The 22,382-nt window shown below is 32.3% G+C and overlaps 1 long non-coding RNA gene across 1 annotated transcript in view; it reads left to right on the forward strand.

The window, feature by feature from the left end:
• The first annotated feature begins 11,677 nt into the window (after nucleotides 1–11,677).
• LOC127730461 (uncharacterized) overlaps nucleotides 11,678–22,382 on the forward strand; it is a 40,792-nt gene continuing 30,087 nt past the window's right edge. The window contains exons 1-2 of the long non-coding RNA XR_007995114.1: nucleotides 11,678–11,713; nucleotides 16,126–16,320. This is a non-coding gene — a long non-coding RNA (uncharacterized LOC127730461). The remainder of the gene's footprint in view (nucleotides 11,714–16,125; nucleotides 16,321–22,382) is intronic.

Consider the following 22,382-nt stretch of genomic DNA (forward strand, 5'->3'; position numbering starts at 1 on the left):
CATATCTCAATTGATACGTTACGCTCGTGTATGTTCATACTTCATACGGCTTTTTTTTTGCTGGGTGTGCTAACAGAAAACTGCTCCAACAGAGGAAGAAAGACTGAAATCGATAGTTCATAAGTTTTATGGTTACCGTCACAGATTGGTTAATAGATACGAGATGTCTGTGTCTGACCTCACTAGCGAAAATTGACTGTTTTCGCAGTCTTAGAATTTTAGATACCAGAATAGTCGTTATATCTGTTAATTAACGAAATTGTGCTTTATTTTCGTTTGTGACATTTTGACAGTCTGTGGATGTGAATAACTAGTGATGCATGTATAGATGGAGACGCTAACCCTGTCAATACAACCAGTGTCCCTCATTTTGAAGTAAATGCGATTCCCTCGGTTTTTGTCTGTTACTCTGATTTGTCTTCCTAATCGATTGATGAGATTTGAACATCGAAAAGCTACTGTTGCCTAAATTGACTAACAATGCAACTAATCTGTGCCTGAAGGAATTGTGACCTTATTTTTACTGACTAAATTACCAAAACAGATCAACTTTGCCTGGGTGGGGAAGTTGTAATCTAAGTTTTACTGCGATTGGCAAATTCATAATTATTAAAACTGAAAATTTACCGACAAAATGTATCAACATACTAGTATTCAATAGAAAATAATTGTTTATCATTTTCTCAGTGGCATTGGCATTTATCATCAGTTGTAAAGACTGGGCTACACTACATTGTTATTTCAATCATAGAAACATTTATAGCTTAGTGTTGCTACGTTGGTTGAATCAAAGATAAAAACATCACATTGAAATTATTTGAAGAAATATTGTATAGATAAGCAAATATTTACTGATTTCTTTTATTACAACAAAAAGTGATATATAATATAGTTTGCTCATTTTATTTCGTTATAATTTTGTGGGTGTTTTTTTATTTTTGTTTTATTTTTGTGTATTTGTTTGGTGTTTTTGTTTGTTATAGTTTGTCTTGTTGTGCCTTTGCCTTTTTATTATTTTATTGATTTATTTTTGCTTAATATTGCGATGAACCCTCCAAAAACAAAGGAGAACCGACACAAAGACAACATTTTCTTCATTTGCCGTTTTAATAAGAAATTTATTCTAACACCACCAAATCGTACTACTCTTTGTAAGTTGTAAAATTGTAACAAGCAATCGATCAAACATCTAATCTTGTAGACTTGTTTTTGATTTGGTTTTGTGACCTTTTCTATTGACCCAAATCGCTAATATTTTAGTGTTTTAAGAATTATTATCGTACTGTTTCATGGCCGGGTTTCAAAGTTATTGTGAAACTAACTACTGTCGGGGCGGAGTGATTCAGATTTGGATAAAACAAAGATATGTTAGAATACATACAATCTAAGTCTCTTTCCTCTTCCAAAAGTATTAAAATATTTGACTTTTCTACCCTTTCCAAAAGTATTCCCAATTCTTAACTAAAAGACAAATTGAAAGAATCGGTCCTGCTTTGTTTCATAAAAAGGGATGGCCAACATAAGTACAAGTATCTTGTCTTAGGAAAAGATAAATCGTACTTTGTACAAAATCACACTGATTCAGACAAACTATTCTCTTAAACTAACATTTTCAGAATGCTTGAATTCTTGATTGACAACATATTTGCTACGTTTGGAGGACTTGAAATAAAGGATGCAACAGATACCTCTTATCTTCACTAAAATCAAGAAACTGACAATGAAGCTCGGTTGAAAACAAAACTCTTCAACAAAAAATAGATTATTTCAGCTTTCTAATTGTAAACTTTCTGTTTCTATATGCATGTAGCAACATTCTATCAGCGCCTGCATATGGAATATATATCTCCTAGTAGATACGATACTTCAGAGCTAGGATTTTCTATCATGATTTCTTTGATAGAGAGTAGCTGCTTACAAAGAACCTATTAAACCAAGAGTTCCAAATTGTGAAGTTGAAATCATCCCTTTGAAAGTTTAACGGAATCCATCACGAGTTGCTTGACCGTTATGGAATATCTGTTTCACGGATGACGACGGAAATGTTCCAATTGTCATTACCACAATCATTTCCTCTTTTTCTCGAATGTAACCTACCGAATTAGACTTATCACCGGTTACATGAGCAACATGACGGTGCCACATGTTTAGCAGAATCTGTTAACCCTTCTGGGTAACTGAGATCACCCCCGGTTTTTGGTGGGGCTCTTGTTTCTCAGTCTTTATTTTGTCTATGATTTGTTTTGTTTACTTGTGTTAGTCTTTTGATCGTTCTTCATTTTTTGCCATGGTATTGTCTCTTTCATAGACCTACAACGTACTTATTTCTAGTAAAGGTATCAATAGGAATGCATTGTGATTGAAATATGATATCTATCAATTATATTTATTAAAGCTGTCAAGGTGTGATGTAAACACAGAATTGGCCAAAAATGATCATTTATGGTCACGAACGCAAATAATAATTCGACTGACGATTTCGGTCACTTTCACCGATTTGTAGATCTACTTTTTTTACCCTTCTGCAATTTGCAGATTTTCTCTTAGTCTCTACAAAAGTTTCTAAAAACACAAAAGATGTGGAAATATTGTCATTGAAGAGCAGATCTTCTTTTAGGAGTAGGCTGATTTTTTTGGCTATCTTAACTTATTTTTATTTGTAGATCTTATCTTGATGATAATGTTTGCTTTTCAAAGGATATCTCTATCAATCATAGTTTGAAGATTATAGCAAAAACAAAAGGCTGTGCCTAATTGATGCAAGTTTTAAATATGTATATATATATATAAACAGAAGCTTAGGATGCTTTTATATTATGAATAATAACACGACATACCCCTTTTCGACTGATTTTTGCAGTTTCTTATGTTGTGCTCTTACACCACTGTCCAATGTAAGGGGCGAGTTGAGCGCTCGCAAACATTTGTAACTCCGCCACATTATTCTTTGATTGTACCTAGTCAGAAGCAGTGGTGCTGTGGTTAGCATTGCACTATTGCAGTCTTTAAAAAGATTTTTTGTTAATTGCTTTGTACCTTAATTAGGCCGTTAGTTTTCTCGTTTGAATTGTGCTACATTTTGTCATTTCTGGGCCTTTTATAGCTTACTATATGGTATGGGTTTTTCTGATTGTTTAAGCTTTAAAGATGACCTATAGCTGGTTACATCTATGTCATTTGATCTCGTGTGAACAGTTATGTTGAAAGTCATAACACATTTTACTTTTTTACCTACATAGGAACCGTATTTTGATGGCCATGCATGCAATAATATTTCAAAAATAAAAATCATCAAAATAGACTGAACTTGGCTCATTTAAAATATTTGACAATTTTACTAAAAAAATAAAGATGGCACAGACCCCTGGACATTTTTCTCATCATCAGCGCATTATCAGGACAATTTCGTTATTGAGTTTGTACGACACTTGCAATAAAAAAAACGTTGTAATAAAAATCGCGAGGTACGTATATACGTATAAGTGAAAAAATTTAGCAACATAATGATTGTTTTATTGCCGTTCTGATACAATGTAAACAAACCCACAGCATAGAATCAGGACCCAGCAGCACCGATCACGACCAAATCACCAGCACAGAACATTTTCTCGCCTGACAACCTTACCCATCGTGATCATTTAATGGCATATTTTTTGTCAACATTTCCTTCAGTTATGTCAAAACCATAACGGATAAGATGAAAACCTCAAGGCTTCGCGGAGTCTCATTGATTATAAGTAATATTTATATATTTTCAGCAATCAAAAAGAATATCAAAGTACTGTGAAACCTAATATTCAAGGAAAACTTTTAATCAGATCCTGATTAAACAATTCCAAAGATATGTAAACTTATATTTAAGTCTATATATACAAAGGCCATCTACTGCAATGGTATAGGGATATTTGACTTCCCTCCCTTTAAGCATCTTTTTTTTTTTGTCATTCAAAACAGATTTAAAGAATAGTTCTAAATTTGTTTAATGAAAAAGCAATAACCAACGCAGAGACAAATATATTTTAGGGAGGTGACAAATCATACTATTTTGTAAAAAAAAGTCTTATTCTTCAAATCATCTGAAAATGATATCATCCAGATCCTTGAATTTTCTTTGATGACGTTTTTATATGTTTTGTGGGCATGTTTATCCGTCACGAAGTTCCTTCATAGTATAAGTTCCAAACGGAAGAAATATTCTGTAATATTATTTCCTCTGAACAAATATTAAAGTATTTTGTTCCTAACTGAATAAAGGCTATAGAATATTTGTTCCAACAGGAATAGATAGTATGGCATTGTTTATAACAAAGTTTCCAGGGGAACCAACGCAGAACAAATAAGTAAGGCGGAACAAATATACGTTGACATATCAACAGACACTCATTCGTCATCCCTATTGAAACCATTGTTGCTGATTTGCTCTATCTACTGCAATGGTATTGGGATATTTGACTTCTCTCCCTTTTAACATTTTTTTTTTGTCATTCAAAACAGATTTAAAGAATAGTTCTAAATTTATTTAAGGAAAAAGCAATAACCAACGCAGAGACAAATATATTTTAGGGAGGTGACAAATCATACTAGTTTGTAATAATCATTCTTATTCTTCAAAACATCTGAAAAAAAAAGTAAAATCATAAAAATACTGAACTCCGAGGAAAATTCAAAAAGGAAAGTCTCTAATCAAATGGCAAAATCCAAAGCTCAAACACATCAAACGAATGGATAACAACTGTCATATTCCTGACTTGGTACAGGCATTTTCTTATGTAGAAAATGGTGGATTGAACCTGGTTTTATAGCTAGCTAAACCTTTCACTTGTATGACAGTCGCATCAAATTCCATTATAATGACAACGATGCGTGAACAAAACAAACAGACACAATAGGTAAAAATGTCAAAAATAGGGGTACAGTAGTCAACATTGTGTTATCATCTTAATCACTTTAAAAACAAACAAATGTAACAAAGAAGCACAAAAAGGCATACATCAAATTTAACATTCTCATTTTGCTCTTTTATTATACGATTTTATTTATCTATGTAAAATCCACCCATAAAGGATGGAAGGTTTTAAGTACTGGTGTAAAAACGCGCGTTTGACGTCACACAGGTAGATATAAAATAATTTTGTCGTTCAAAGTATGACCGGATACATAAGTACAGAGTCACGTCAAATGGATATCACAAAAAACAGACTTAACAGTAAAATTAATATTAATAAAGACAAATAAAAGAATACTATAACACGTTATTAAGATGATAAACAACGTCAGTACGCAGAATCTATACTTCAAGACCATCGTGTATTATTTGTGAAGTTGATACGGAATATTTATCAACAAGGTCTTGGTACCTTCCGAAATGATATCATCCAGATCCTTGAATTTTCTTTGATGTTTTTTTCATATTTTTTTGTGGGCATGTTTATCTGTTCCTTCATAGTATAAGTTCCAAACGGAAGAATTATTCTGTAATATTATTTCCTCTGAACAAATATTATAGTATTTTGTTCCTAACTGAATAAAGGCTATAGAATATTTTTTCCAACAGGAATAATTATTATGGCATTATTTATAACAAAGTTTCCTGGGGAACCAACGCAGAACAAATAAGTAAGACGGAACAAATATACGTTGACATATCAACATACACTCGCTCGTCATCCCTATTGAAACCATTGTTTGAAGGAATTTGTCCCGTTGGATAATATGTATACAACTTGACCTGCCTATTATCTTGATTCAAATTGACACTTTCGATTTTTTTTGTGCAACATTCAAGCATCATCAACATATAAAGTATATATCTCACAGTCGATGGGATTTTCCAGGGCATACGATTTATATATTTTTCTCGATTTTTTCTGCGTGTTTTGTGTTGAACTAATGGCTCTTGGATTGGAATTTGCCATCATTATAAGCGTATGACTATATGTCGCCATTAAGTCGAAATAACCCTTTTTAGTGTAATACTTGGTCCGAAGTCAAACATTTTGGCTGTCGTGAGAAGTATGTCAATATACTACCTTTTTGCAATCATTTTAACCACCAGAATCTTAAATAATGGAAAAGAATATGTGAATCTCCTTACAAAATTACAATGACAATTTGTTCACAACTTCTGTTGAAAAGGATTAATGGTGTATTGATTGTGGACAATATTATCATACACTCACATGATTAAACCATAAACTTAAAAAAACAGCGGTTTTTAACATTGTTCTTTATCATAGAATAACAATAAGTTTTTTCAACACAAGTAAAATGTTGCTTATTACTGCAAGTTAAAAGTTGTAAAAAAAAACAACGGGTTGAGCGCTATTTTGTCTGTCAAGATGATGCTGACTGTCCATATCAACAAATTACAAAGAAATTTGACAATTTTTGTCATAATTTGACGAGAATCATATTGTAGAATACGGAAATAATTCACATTGGCCGCATCAAGCTATCTGTTAGTTTATTCTAGCAGAAAATAATGTATGAATTGGACAAATAAACTCTATTTATCAAGCAACAGTATTTTAAGATAAGTATCATTTACTCAAAATAATTTTGTCATTCAATACTTAAAATTAAAGTTTAATACTGAGATATCTTACATACAAAATAGACTGGCAAATTGGAATAAGATGAGTGCATATTTAGTTTAGTGAACTAGGATATACAATTGATTGATCACTTCCTGAACGATATAGATCTTTAGATATTGCATTTAATCGCTAAAATTGTATATATTATTAAAATTAAATAAAAACTGATTTTTAAGGTACTTCTTAAAATGATTGTAGGTCGAAATACTTTTCTATTCGGAAAATAAAAAAGAAATCATATTGGCTATACGTCAATATACTAACATCTTATAAACTGAAATACTTATCATGGAACTAAACGCTTATCATTGAGGGACGTGTTAAATTGTTCAGACATTATAAAACATCGGCACGATACGAAATATTATAAACAAAACTGTTGCGCACAGATTATAAAGTAAATTGACAAAAACTGAGTAATTTTGACTATCATTTATATAAGATACCATTTTCGTCGCCCCCTGTTTACTACTAAATGCTTATCTACAAACAGTTAGTCTGGGAAATCTGAATTAGTTCTGAGTTTTTATTGACTTTGAACTAGCTTTCATAAACTGCCAGTACTCTTAAATAAGTACTTTGTGTCTTAAGTTGTTTTGTTAGTTGTTAATTTTTGCTTTGTGTCGATATGAGGAGCTAAGACTTTTTCAACTGTTTTGTTTGTTCTTATGTTGAACTGTTACACTTTTGGCGTGGCTCGGTATTTATACATCCCGTTATTGTGTATTGGTCATTTTTTGTAATCTTGTCTTTTATTTTTGCTTATGTACTTTGTCTATAGAGTGCCTATATGCCATTTTGTTTTTCTTTGTTGAAATAGTTATTTGTATTTATAGTGATTAAGATTATAACAAAATTTGACTTCTGTTCTTCAATTTTTGACATTTTTACCTTTAATTATGTCTGTTTGTTTTGCTCGCACATTGTTGGCAATATAGTGGAATTCTATGCGACTGTCATACAAGTGAGAGGTTTAGCTAGCTATAAAACCAGGCATAATCCACCATTTTCTACATAAGGAAATGCCTGTACCAAGTCAGGAATATGACAGTCGTTTTCCATTCATTTGATGTGTTTGAGCTTTTGATTTTGCCATTTGATAAAGGACACTCCGTTTTGAATTGTCCTTGGAGTTCGGTATTTTTGTTATTTTACTTTTTACACCACCGTCCCAGGACAGGGAGCGTCTTGCGCTCGCTAACATGTTTAACCCGCCACGTTCGGTATGTGACTGTTCTAAGCCAGGAGCCTGTAATTCAGTGGTTGTCGTTGGGCACTGTCTATCATATTTGTTTTTCGTGTTTATACAACAATCAGGCCGTTGGTGTTTTCTTTTGAATTGTTTTACATTATGTCATTACGTGGTTTTTAATAGCTTATAATACGGTATGGTCTTGCTAATTGTTGTATGTCGCACGTTGACCTCTGCGTCATTTTGTCTCTGGTGGATAGTTATCTCGTTGGCAAAACATACAACATCTTAATATTTAATAAAGGGTATTAATTTCCTCTCTAAGAAAGATACAAGTATAAGAACAGTTCATTTTGACATGTAAATCAGCGATGACCTTTTTTTTAAGCTCGCCCAGTGCCAAAAGTTTAAAACAAAAACGAATCAGAGTATTAGTATGGAAGGATAACAAAGTCTGAAGATAACGTTTTTTTCTTTCTAAAATACGAATATTTGAGTAATGAAATACACAATTCTAAAAAGACAATTTTATAAAAATGTATTTGCTTTTAAGTATAGACAACGGTGCTTCAAATATCCTTCTCAAGGGGCATTAGCTGTCAAATTCATGTTCACCGATTTGACTCATATTCTCATATTTGATTTATAACATACTAAAACGTATATCCAAATTATATAAAGTCTAAAATAAACAATTTACGATGCATTGGCTAGATGATATGTATCAGCATTTCGTCTGTAGTTTAGTCTAGACGCAATCCAATTAACCATCGAGGTCATATAACCAGATATAAACATACATATAGATATAAAAAAAAAATAGCAAAACACGTGCAATTGGATTTTTCTATGTCTGTTTGATTTCATACTATAGGTTAAAACAACATGTTAATCTGCATATTTTCCTGCAAAAAATGAGTTTTTGTAGATCGAATCAGTCAATCAAATGGTTTACACTTGTTGCACTTTCAATGTTGACATTCTTTTCCTTTTAATAGCTGAACACGCCTAATTTATGCGTAACCCATCTCTAGCTAAGGGATTAAATTGAAGGTCAGATGAATACGGATTCAATGAGGTCGAACTATGCAAGTGAATAATTCATCAGCGATGTTTTTAAGCTTATTTTGATAAAATTGAACCAAACTGGCTGCTAAAAGCGAATTATTATTTTACTTATTTCACTTTCATTAATGATTAAACTTTTTTGTTTTTTTTTATATCTCGTAGCTAATGCCCCTTTAATGTGTTATGATTAATAGGATATTCGTGCATGCGACAACAACCCAGCAACCATAAAAACGATAAGACACATAGGAGTCGAAATATGTGTCTTCAAAAGAATACTTGTGGGCCTCTGTGGCCAAGTGGTCTAAATAGTTCATCTACTGTATCACTACTAGCCCGCCAATACTGAGGTTGTGAGTTCGAACCCCGCACGTGGCAGGTGCGTTCGACTCAAATCTTAATTTACTAGGAAATAAACACATTTATTCTAAAACCAGTTGTTGGCATGATACGGGTTATGTTCTTCTCATATATGTTATGATGGTATGATACTAAACCCCTAACGGGAGGGAGTGTGCTTGATTTTCATATGATGAAGACATAATCTTAAAATCAGTTTAATTGAGGTCTGGAGATGGCATGTCAGTAACTGCTAGTAGTACTTTGTTAATTTATGTATCATTGTCATTTTGCTTAGTTTCTTTTGTTACCTATTCTGACATCGGACTTGACTTCTTTTAAACTGAGTTTTACTATGCGTATTGCTGTGTGTTTGTTTATTCTACATTGGCTAGGGGTATAGGGGAGGGTTGAGATCTCACAAAACATGTCTAACCCCGCCGCATTTTTGCGCCTGTCCCAAGTCAGGATCCTCTGGCCTTTGTTAGTCTTGTATGTTTTTAAATTTTATATAAATAAGAAGATGTGGTAGTTCATTTATATGTTTTGGAGTTTAGTGTGACGTCCATTTTCACTGAACTAGTACTCATTTTTGTTAAGGGTCAAGCTAAAGCCCGCCTCCGGGTGCGGGATTTTCTCGTTGTGTTGAAGACCCATTGGTGGCCTTCGGCTGTTTTCTGCTCTTTGGTCGGGTTGTTGTCTCTTTGACACATTCCCCATTTCCATTCTCAATTTAAGAATAGTGAATTTTATTGCCTTAGGTCAGTGGTTCTCTCTTTTAACTCAAGCTTCCTCCCGCAATAAAAACTGAGCACCACGTAAAGCAAATAGCGCAGAAAGTGACTTTAGACACCAAAAAATCATCATCAACCATATATATCTTAATCGCCATTAAAAAAAAATGTTGTGTGTAGACTTTCAAAGATCTGCCATCAAGACCTAGTTTCCTTATGGCAAAAATATTAAGCTATAACTAAAGGCAACCACTGACGACTCAGTATAGGCTAGTATTTTGTACATTAATAAGGCCGTTAGTTTTCTCCTTTAAATTGTTTTACGTCATTTCGCGGACTTTGATAGTTTGATATGTGGTATGGGCTTTGGTCATTGTTGAAGGCTGTAGGGAAACTTTTACGTCATTTGGTCTCCGGTGGCGAGGTGTCTCAATGGAAATCATACCTCATCTTCTTTCTTTTTTATTATGAATATTTTTCGGGATAAAACTTTTTTTAACTCAACTTTCTACTTTAACATCTTTAAAAAGGGAGGCTAAAGATACCAAAGGAACATTCAAACTCATAAGTCGAAAACAAACTGACAACGCCATTGTGAAAAAAAGAAAAACGGCTTAAAGACACACAACAGCGGAAAAATGAGAAAAAAATAATATAGTATTGAAAAAAATAAGTGCCGAACCGATTTGAGATGTGAACCGATTGGGTTAATGACCTAGTTTGTATAAGTCATCAATCACTTCCTAAACTGTTACGATCCTTTAAATATACCATTTAATCGCAATAAAAATAAAATAATAATTAGTTTTTAGGATTCAATTAAGACTGAGTCATGTTAGGTGTGTTTTAAAAAAGATGTTGAACTAAATGCCTTTTTTATGCACGCCAAAAAAATATTGTATAGAATTTAACGGCAAAAATATCTTTTCGGGTTCTCGTTGCTTGGTCTTTTATTAGTTTCTTTTATAGTGTCGAAGGCTGTTTTTTTTTTGTTGCTTTTTGTCATGATTTTATCGATCTCTCTTCGAAATAGAGTGTTGATTTTCCCCTTGATTCTTCTGTCTTTTTTAAACTGAAAGATCATTAGACCAGAGATATATAATAGTAAAAGATTATCAAAGACGGAATTATCTCACAGAATACAAGCTGATAAAGGCAGCAGAAAAAAACAGTGATACATCGGGACGATGCAAAACTCATTAACGAAACATTTACATGTTAAAGTCGCGCATACATGAATATAAAAAAAATATACTCGGCGATTATAAATCATGCTTTTGAATCATTCCTTATCGTATAAAGCTCCTTTTCTACTTTTTGAAGCTAATCAACAATTCGCACTTAAAGAAGGCCCTAAATGGACGGCTTTTGTGCGAAAGTAAGCGAATTATGCTCATCACACACATTATTAACTATCGGGAAACTAAATTATTGCGTGTTTTTCGTAAAGAAATTGAATTCCAGGTGATTGGTACATGAGCTTGTAAAACAAATTATTTCTAATACAAAAATATAAAATTAAGAGTTGTAATTTATAGATGTACTTAACATACAGAAATAGTCGAATTGTTTAGTCATGTTCTTTCAATAATATGGAAAGGGAAAGGCTTAAAAGTAAAGTAATACTTGGTCGAGTTGACATGCCTATAAGATGTTTATAGATAAAGTACAATTTAATTTGTTGCTTTTAAAAATAAACGGTCCTTTAACCATATCATTAGAAACCAATAATTAAGAATGATTTTTTAAAACTCTTAATCAAAGTGAAAACAGATTAAGCGCAGGTAAGTTTGTTTACTAATATTTCGCTGAGCATATCTTGACCAGCAAAATTGTCATTTCGGCTCAGAATCTAAGACTAGTTATTTGTGGTTTACCAGGAAAGTGCCCATAAAACCCTGTAAAAGTTCGGAAAGAAGCACTTAATTCTGATTATGACATTTTATTTTTTAAAAACACGAAAGTGAATTAAATCAAACTTTTAGTTTGTTTTGTTTTGAATATTCTTACGCAATGTTTTAACATTGTCATTGAGAGCACGTGTAGCGCATTTTATTAGGACATAAAACATCACTTCAGAGCACTGATGTTTACAATTTGTTTTTATTTAGTAATGTTACACTAATATTAATGTTAGGGAAGGGTTAAACATGTTTAATATAGAAATAAGACGAAATGATATGATTGCTAATGAAACAACTCACCACATGAGACCAAATGACATAGAAGTTAGCAACTAAAGGTCAACTTTCACCCTTCAACCAGGAGCAAAAGCCGTACCGTATAGTAAACGATACTCTGTTTCATTCTTTATGTTCTTGTACAAAGTCGGGCTCCTGGAATTTAATGATTATCGTTGGTTATCAACTGTTATATTCATTTTTCGTATTGTAACAAATCCGACCGTCGGATATATCGTTTAAATTCTTTCACATTTTGACATATAGGGCCTCATATAGCTGACTATACTGGATTGGCTTTACTCATTGTTTTAGGTCGCACGGTGACATATAGCTTCTTACACGCGCGTCAAATGGACTCTCTTTATTTTATACTGATACATAACCTTTTACTTTAGAACCTTAGACAGAATCGTCACTTTAGGCAAATTTGACCTTAGAAGGCTATTTGTTAGGTCCCTTTCGGTCATACAGTTCTTCATATATTTCGTTACTGAAACATCCTTTGCCTTCAAATATTTGGCTTTGAGCGTTCCTTATGAAAGTTGATCCAGCAAAGCGCTTCTCACGGACAATAGTTGAAGTATTGTTTTCATTTATTTTTTAAAACACTACGAGATTGTTGTCTGCCAAACTTAATGATAGAATCTTTTGAAACATTTACAACATCTTCTTAATACCGAATATGTACTGACATGAGAAACACGACGGGTGCCATATGTGTCTTTAGTTTTTTATGTTGAGTTTTGTAGACTGTTGTTTGCCTTTTGATCGTTTGTCGTGTTTTTGGACTGGCGTTGTCAACTTTTCTTCGATTCATGAGTTTTAATTCGCCTTTGATATCTTCTGCCCGTCTTTCTTCTGCAATAAGTAATTTAAATAATGTTTGTGACAGCTTAGAGGACGACATAGAATGGCGTACTGAAGTTATCTTTTTTGATGAGGGAATCACAATTGTCATAGTACATCGACAAAGGTTGTCTTGTGCGTGCATGAGAAGATTACATTTGAACCTCCAAAAAGGTGATTCAAAGCTAAAAACATGTTCTCGTCTTTGTTTTGGGATGTGGACTGTAGAATGTGAAATTATACTCCGCTTTTAACTATATAGAATTGGTCAACTTGAACCATTAAAACTACTCAAGTCAATATTTTTATGAGTTAGATATATGTTTTGTTAAAAAAAAATCAGCGACGGACGTTTAAAAAATTCTTGTTTTTTAATGCCCTGTGATAAGAAGAAACCTTTATTTCTCTTGGCCTGACTATTTTTCAAACCAAAAAATCTTAAAGATTACGCAATCGCCATTTAAAGCGTAGTTTACCACATGATGTGGGGCATTTTTTTTTTAATAATTCCCTGACAATATTGACACGCTTGGACTTGACTGCTGGGAATTCTTTTGCTCAGTTCAGGTACGTTTCGGATCAGAACTTTAATACCGATGTAATGCATTGGATTTATAAGAATAAAACAGAAAATGTGTGTATGCTTACATATATATATTAAACTAATTTTGATACTGAAAACCGAAAATTTTGTGTTACATTGTTTAAAATATACTCTACTTGATGCCCATATAAGTAATGCACTGAAATAATTTAAGAATAATTTTCTGGGTGGTAATATGACATTGTGTGCCGCATCGAAATTTTCTGGAATCAAACTAACTATTCCAACACCGAGTCTTTTTTTCAGGCGGATTGTCCTTAACTCCCCCTTTTTTGATTATTTCCGCATTTTTTTCTATGTGGCATATATGAGTTTCTGTCATATGATTAAGATGGACCGACTTTCAATAATTCTTTTATGATTAATTTATGCTTTTTATGAAATAAAAAACTAACACCAACTTTCCGAGAGAAAAAATGAGAATGACTGACAATTTGCATGACAATATGAAGATGTTTCAACACAACATCGGTGCTTGAATTAAAAGCCTATTACCGGTAAAGGAGAGAAAACTTTAATCGATTCTCTGTAAGAACTATCAAATTGTTTATTTATCGTCAACTTATGCTTTATCTCTGCAATTCCCTTTTTATTTTCAAATCGAAACCTTCGCTTAACAGTACAGTTATTTTCGCACTAAAATGTTATAACAATTTGTTGTCTTCTTCCATAAATATAACTATGCAGAAATGTTTGTCATATTAAAAAGACTGGTAAATATACAATGGTGTTTATTTCAAAAACATTTGTAGATACTTATAAAACCTTTTAAAATACTTGTAATTGCCGTAACGAATATTACTTATTTTATTTCTATCGTTTACTGCTTCCGCAATTACATTTTTCATCCAAAAGTAATCCATTAATATTACTTAGTTCTTTTGATTAAAATATTGTAAGTGGAAAACTATAAAAAATAAAATCAATTAGTATTATGTATAAGGTACGAGCTGGCATGATAACGGATAAAGTTAAATGATCTAAGTTATATTGTATTAACTGTTTTAACCAATGTCATGTCATTCTTCATGAAAAGGGATTGTTTGGGTTTTTTTTAACCACTGATAAAGTAAAAATAACTTTAAAAAGTAGAACAAAAATACAGAAATCCAAGGCAATTTCAAAAAGGGAAGTTCATAAAAACTGACAAAATGCGACCTTTAAAGTTTGCTTTTTGTTCTTTTCACATTTTGCCATGTCGTGTGTTTTTCTTCATTGTTGTACAATTTCCTGTCATTGTTTACATCCTCGTCCTTTGGTATCTGGTGGATAGTTGTCTCATTGGCAATCATACCACATCTCCTTATTTATATTAGAGCAGAGGAGTGTGTGACAGTAAGGTCAGATCATTAAGTTAAATAAATATGTCGGAAGACAGTAAACCAAAACAAAACAGTTTGTATCTTTCTACCGCTCATAGATTTAGTATAGGTTTTAGTGATTATTCTCTGGCATCTCGATCAATTTTTGGTTATGTTAAATCCAAAATGTTAGAGCAAATACACACTTAGCGAATGTGTAAAGTACTAACAGAATAAGAGGAAACAAAATCAACAACGCCATTAAGAAAGTTAACAAATGGGAGAGATATCAACATGCGGTTATCGCTGTCATTATGTAAGTTGGATATAAGAACTTCATCACATTCTGTTTCACTTCCCGTCGAAGTTGCCCGATAGTGTATGATTCATTCGTTTATCAATATCAGTATAAGTTTTAACAAATGATATGTTATGCTTTTAATGTAAAGAACTTTTGAATGCGGCATGAGAATGTCCAAAAGTCTTACTTATGTAAACTTTAGTCAGATAAACAGAATTTTTAAAATAATGATTCGTTATAATGTATGTACAATATTTTGTTATCAATTATTGTAGATGATTGAACAATAATATAGGATAACTACAGCTTCTCTATGAATTGATCTGAATAAAAATACACTGTTTGCTAATCACACAAGTTATTGCTTCTTAATGGCACAATAGTGAACTTGACCTCAATTTTGTAATCACTAACATCATATTAAAATTTGAAAGTTATTGCACGGAAACAACATAAAGTGTCATTTCCAAATAATTTTCAATATGAAGGACTATAACACATGAACGGTAAAAGTGAAAATCACGGACATTTTTGGCAGCCGTACGCAGCCTGCCACCCGCCCGCCCGCCCGCCGTACTTCACCAAATTAATAACCAGATTTTTCCTTCGGACAAGCTGGTTAAAAATATCTTTAAAGTAAAGTTCAAGTTGAAATGGCGCTGCAATAACATTATGTGCTTTAAACGTAAAGTTAATCTTAAACACTTTTACGCAACATTTGTTCCAAGTATAATGGTAACTTTTAGTATACCATACGACGTGGATAAACCATCTTTGATTGTCCTATATATACTAAAGTTACTCTTTAAGTCATTGTATGACCAATTGTTTTAAATTTTACATGCAGTTACCTTGTCTTCTTTGCTTGACTAAAAATAAAACCGTCAGTAAAAAAGATTTTCATAAATCTTTTATTTTATAGTGTAAATGTTAATTAACTTCTGATCTCTTTTTTTAAAAGGTTTAATCATTTATAGCACCATGTCCGGATCAATACCGAGTCTGTCAGCAGTCAGTAATAACAAAGTCCATTCTGAAGAATTACCTACCGCATGGGGAACAAAGCCTAAACAACCGAAGGATTTTTCGGTGCTTGCATTCATAGTTACAGTACTGTTAAATCACATATGTGGATTCTTTGCATACCACTTCAACGGTAAGATAGTGTATTTGTATTTTCAAATATGAAATAAAGATATATTATAGATTGGTCTAAATGAACAACTACTTGCTTCAAATAGACTAACATCTGTGACCATGGATATGGAATTTAACTGTTACTTCTGAATCATTTTTTCTCACTCGATAAGTAACCAATGTTACATGCAACCAGTTTATATATATTTATATATATAAATCTTAAGATTTACACATTTGTTTTCCTGAACTGCAAACTATCGCCTATTCTAGACGATTTGATACACATTAAAATTGCTGTTTGGTCCTTTATATAGACTTATATATATTTGTTTACAAAGACGAAATGTACAAGTTGCTTACAATACTAGGCTCCTGCTCAGTTGCTGTTGTACAAACGACAGACACCATAATTGTATTGACCTTCTTGGAATATCAGTGTCATAGATGACCACGTTTATGTTCAATTGCTGGTAGCGATAATTCCTTCCACCTTTCCTCTTTCTCCCAGTTTGCTTCCATTGCATTTCCTACTATCATTTTCAAAGACAAATTTAGGAAGTACAAAACACTACATTTATACGCCCTATCACAAATATTTCTGACTTTGTATGGTTTCAGAGAACATGCGGCTTAATGAAATCGGTCTCTTCCTTTAGTAGTATAGATATTACTGTATTAGCTTGGTGTAAAATACAAGTTTTCTTCAATTTCTGCAAATGGTATCAAACATCATCAAGAAGTCCCGTTTTTGTAATGAAAAGTTAATGTTTTGACAAATTGAATATATCTTAATCCTGGTTTTAAAATATTTTTATTATATCAATTGAAATGTGTTACATGTCTACTAACAAAATGCGAAATTGTCACCATAAGAAGAAACTTAATGAACATCGCCATCAAGGAAATATAGATTCCACCACTGCAACAAGTGTGTTACGATATTTCTCCACTCGAGACAGTTAAATTTTAGTATTCAAAGAGCGAGGCTTGACGAGTTTTTTAAATAATTAAAACTTAACTGTTGATAGTGGAAAAATACACGAGTTATAGTGATGGAATCTGTTTCTCTAATGATTTTTATCCTTCCTTTTCAAAGATTTGCAGAAATTTGTGTTATGTGACGTCATCAGGCATGGTTGCCATTTTTCATGACGTCACAATAGGAAATTCAGAAGAAACCAAGAAAATTTTGACGTCACAATTAAATTTTGACCATCATTTGCCGAGAACAGATATTTCACTAGTTAGGAGAACAAATTTTTCACAATCGCTTTGGAAATGTGAAAATAGTGAAAAAATTAGAGAAATAGAAATTAACTTATGGTAAGGAAAACTATACCATTTCTATAATTAAGTTTGGTAAGAAGACTTCGGCTAGACATTTCAAAAGCAAGATCCAAAAAAATAATACTTGATTTAGTAAGTGCACGTTCTGGCGAATAATAGTCATTGTTATATGGCAAATGGGGTTAGTTGTGTCCTTGTACATTTTAGTTATAGAGTATGATTCTGCAATAAGGGGAAACTTTTAATACCAATCACCTGACGACTATGTGATATACGACATAGTAGTAGATTATAACAACTCTTTAACTATTTTCGTCGTTGTTTTACAAAATATAGTGATCGCTGTGTCCTTTTGTCCGTAAGCATCTTCTACAATTGATTGAATTTCATGGGAACTATAAGAGGATTTAACAATACCTGTACACTTCTTTTCTTAATTTTTATCAAAACAATATTTGGCGTTTGCCATTGCATGGTCTATGTTATATGAACCAAAAGAGTTAAAATCTAGTATCCGAAATCCCTCCTAAACAACTGACTAGATTTAAATAAACATAATCAGGGCATGGTGCACCTTATATATATTTTTTAATTAATTGATTTTAGGGTTGATGACTTTTAGATTATGAATTCGTGAGCTATTAACAAAGTTGTACAGTTAATTTACAGTACTATTTGATATTGAAAGTTCTCTTTAGTCATTACGATATTTCTAGAAGATCTAATTACACTAAATAATGTTTCAAAGTTTCAGCAAAGCACAGTTGGCAACTTCATGATTACAAAAAGGCAAGACGTCATTCCAAATACTCGGTTGCTCTTATCATACTTGGTGTAATCATTGGACTGGCTACATATGCTCTAGCATTATCTCTATATTTCACGCTACATGGAGACAAAGTTTGTTCAGATGGACAGTATGACAATAACTCTGGAATAAACAACACCAATGGTCAAACGAAATGCTGCAAGTATTTTCCAAGTAGAAATACTTTTGGCTCAAATCAAGATCTCCGAGCATTAGATGATATGGGAATGGAATTATATTGTTCAACATCTGGAGATGGGCCAATATATCCGGATCCGAACGGAAAGTATGGCGAATGTTGTTATCAGCTTGGCTGTATGTTTGAACCCGTTAAATGATACAATACTTCTCGTGAAAATAAGTGTTTGCAAAAAGAGAATAGTTTTAAACATGTGTGTCGTAAGAGGGAAAACATGATACAAACATGTAAAAGATATAACAAAAACATAGGTATATTTTTTTGTTTTTCAAATCAATGGACACTAGATATTTTAGAATTTGCATACACAGAAGCAATAAAATTGTAAAACATTATGGTAACATATTCGACACAATGGTCTTTAAACTTATGCATAGTGATTCGTTAGAGGTCTCAAAGAATTAACCGTTACCGTTATGTTTGGAAAATATACCGTGATACGTCAAAATAAGCCGATTGTTTTATCGTCAATTGAAGTAATTGAACGCAGAATATTTTTTATCGTCCGTACTATACCAAAACCTCCAGATACATTTAAGGCCTGCAAACATAACTCATATTGCGTAATATAAGTGTTTTATACTACATATTTTTTATGACCGGTTATGAAATTGTTTTCAAATGTAATAAAACTTAAGTTTATATGAAAGTATAATTTTGTATAAAATGGGATTGGATTTTATTAAATGAGCCACAAGGTTCCTCTAAATTTTATTCTGAGATTTTTGAAAATGAGAAAGCCAAAGCAAAAATGGTTGTTGGTATGATAATAACTTGATATACATCAAGTGGCAAATGATTCATGTATATTCAGGACGGGAATAAATTAACACAATTTGTAGGTTTATTAATATTGGCTATTATTTCTTCTTTTGCCAAGCATGATTCTGTGACAATCATAAATATTTTACTGCGTCTGGATTTCTTGTGAAAATACAATTGTAGGTATTTTTTTAAATTCTTATTCTTTCTGTGACTTTTCTGGTCATCTCTGCAATTTTACGAGGTCTTCACTTTTGATTTTATTCTTGTAACTCAGTAATTCTTCATTGATGTCCTTGGGTAGCTATTTTGTATATTGTTTTGTGTTTGGTCTCCAGCAAAAAAAAACCCCGATTTTTCATATTTTTGCGGATGGACACATTTTATAGTGTTGTGTGTGTACTTTGGCCAACAGAAAGAGTCGACTTATTCAGTTATGTTCACAATTATAAGTAAAGGGAAAAGGTCAATTGATATTTGGTCGAGTTGACATGCCTATACGGTGTTAATAGATACGGTCCTTTAACTATGTCTTAAGAATGCAATAAAAACAATTATTTTTTTAAAACTCCAATCAAAGTAAAAACAGGTTCAGCGCAGTCAATAGCAGAAGATATTGGTGAAAAATTATAGCATACCTTGACCATAAAGATTTTAAAAGATTAATAGCAATTCTTATATTAACAAAGTATTCGTCAAGCAAAATAATCATTTTGGCTCAGAATATAAGACTTCAGAGAAACTTAAATTTTATATGTGTTGTCTTCTGTAATAGTGTCTATAAAACAAAAAGGATTAAATGCTTTTGAAACACCCTGTTGTTGCCTTTTTTGTCCTAAACAATATCTTACTTTTGAAATACATCAGTATAAAACTAAGGAAATGTGATATGATTGCCATTGAGACAACTATCCACCGGTGACAACAGGTCAAGAATGTGAAAAATAACGAGTAAATAGAATTATTAGATTTATTTTCGAACTCCTTGGTCTTTTACTAGACATCCATGATTCTTTGAGAAATTTGTGTAATAATAGATTAGAATTAAATACTTCTTTCTGTAATTTTTTATGTGTAAAAGCACGGACCCAAGAATATTTTGAACGAAGAGGGAAATGCTCTCGTAGTATCTGACATATCAAAAATCAATAAAAGAACAGACGTAGCTAGCCAGATTTAAGAAGTTGAAACTGTTTTAAGTTTTAGCACTCAGTACTTGAGGATATTTCTAATTTTCGAACAGTTTAATGTAATTTCAATTCAATAAATGTGAAATTATTATATGACTTTGTATCCATCTCCAATTTTCTAGTATTTTCTGAAGATATTTAACTGCTCCTGGTTTTTATATCAAAAATATATTATCGTCTTTGACAAGTGGTAACTTTTATCAAATATACAACGAATATTGTATGAAATCCCAAACCTACGCCATTGACGTTGCCCCGGTAAAAAACATTAACGGTACCAATTTTTCTGCACCAGATGCGCATTTCAACAGTAAATGTCTCTTTGGTGATGCCCGAGGCCAAAATGTGTGAAAATCGAAAACTTATTCACAAATGAAGAGCTTATAAACCATAAAAGAAAAAGGTAAAAACAAAGCCAGGCAAGGAATCAGAGCCATGCATGAGAGAGACATATTCTTTAATTTAAGATAATTTCCAAAATTTTGTAACAGTAAATTTCAATAACACAATATATGTATTTTCATGCCAGTACCGAAGAACTGGCTACTGGTCTGGGAATACCATCGGGAACTTACAGTCCACCAGCAGAGATATTGACCCAGTGGTAGTAGATGAAAGATACCAAAGGAATGTTCAAACTAAAAAGGAAAAATAAATGACAATGCCATGGCGAAAAACGAAAAACGACATAAAATAAACAGTATACAAAACACAACATAGAAAGCAACACGAACCACCAAAAACCGCGGGTGATCTTAGGTGGTTCGGAAGGTTTAGCAGATTCTGATCCACATGTGATAATCGTCGTATTTTTCCTATAATATATGCTGATAAGTTATATAAAGTGATAAGGCATCACACAATAGCGTATTGGTAATCGACTCATCATCTTCTTGATGACATCCAACGCACTTTCCATATTGAACGGAATGCCATGACGATAGACATATTTTTTTTTTATTATTACTGCAAATTCCTTGAATTTTCAGGTTTCATTGCATCTGCCGATGAATGTTGAAACGTCTGACATTTTTGATGATACATGACAATCTAATTGGAACATTCAATACATTTGGATCTGTTCACCATGTAATCTGAAAAATAAACTTAAAACAGCAGCAATTTTGTTTATTAAAGGGAGGGAGGGGGGTTGTGCAATCTTGTTGAAAAATAATCGTGGAATGCAAATTGAGCGGGAACACGTGTTTATATATGATCAAAGTCCACGAGGCGCTTCAAAGCATATTATTTCGTATGTTTAAATATATGGTTGTAAGGATTTAAATGGCAAACCGTAAATAATGGACTGACTGTACATTCGAAACACAATAAACAAATAAATGTATTTTTAATGCAATAAATCAATTTAATTATTAGATCATTAAATTTTATTATTGCATATTCAATGTGCGCAATGAATATACAACTACAGATTTGTTTTGTTTCATTCCTTCCAAGGATAATATAAACAACAAACAATTGAAATTTGAAATTTGGCTGATTATTTGTCATTGGATTTATTCAACAATATTCAATAATATAAACCAAAAAACACCAACATCAACAAACTGGCCAACAAGTTAAAACTTGATGACAATAGGTCACTGAAGGGAGAACCAACATTACACCCCAGTTCTATTGTTATACTTCATAGTTTCTATTTCTGAAACAAGTGTAAATTGAATAGATCTATTGTTATGAATAACAATGGATTTTGACCACAGGGTGTGACGAGCGGGGTTTCTGGAAACCCCTGCTTCTACATCCCGAAAACAAAGTCCATTGTTATTCATTACAATAGAAATTGATTATTTTTTAAATAGCATGAACAT

This window comes from Mytilus californianus, unplaced genomic scaffold (assembly GCF_021869535.1).
Source record: "Mytilus californianus isolate M0D057914Y unplaced genomic scaffold, xbMytCali1.0.p SCAF_2, whole genome shotgun sequence".
Taxonomy (NCBI): domain Eukaryota; kingdom Metazoa; phylum Mollusca; class Bivalvia; order Mytilida; family Mytilidae; genus Mytilus; species Mytilus californianus.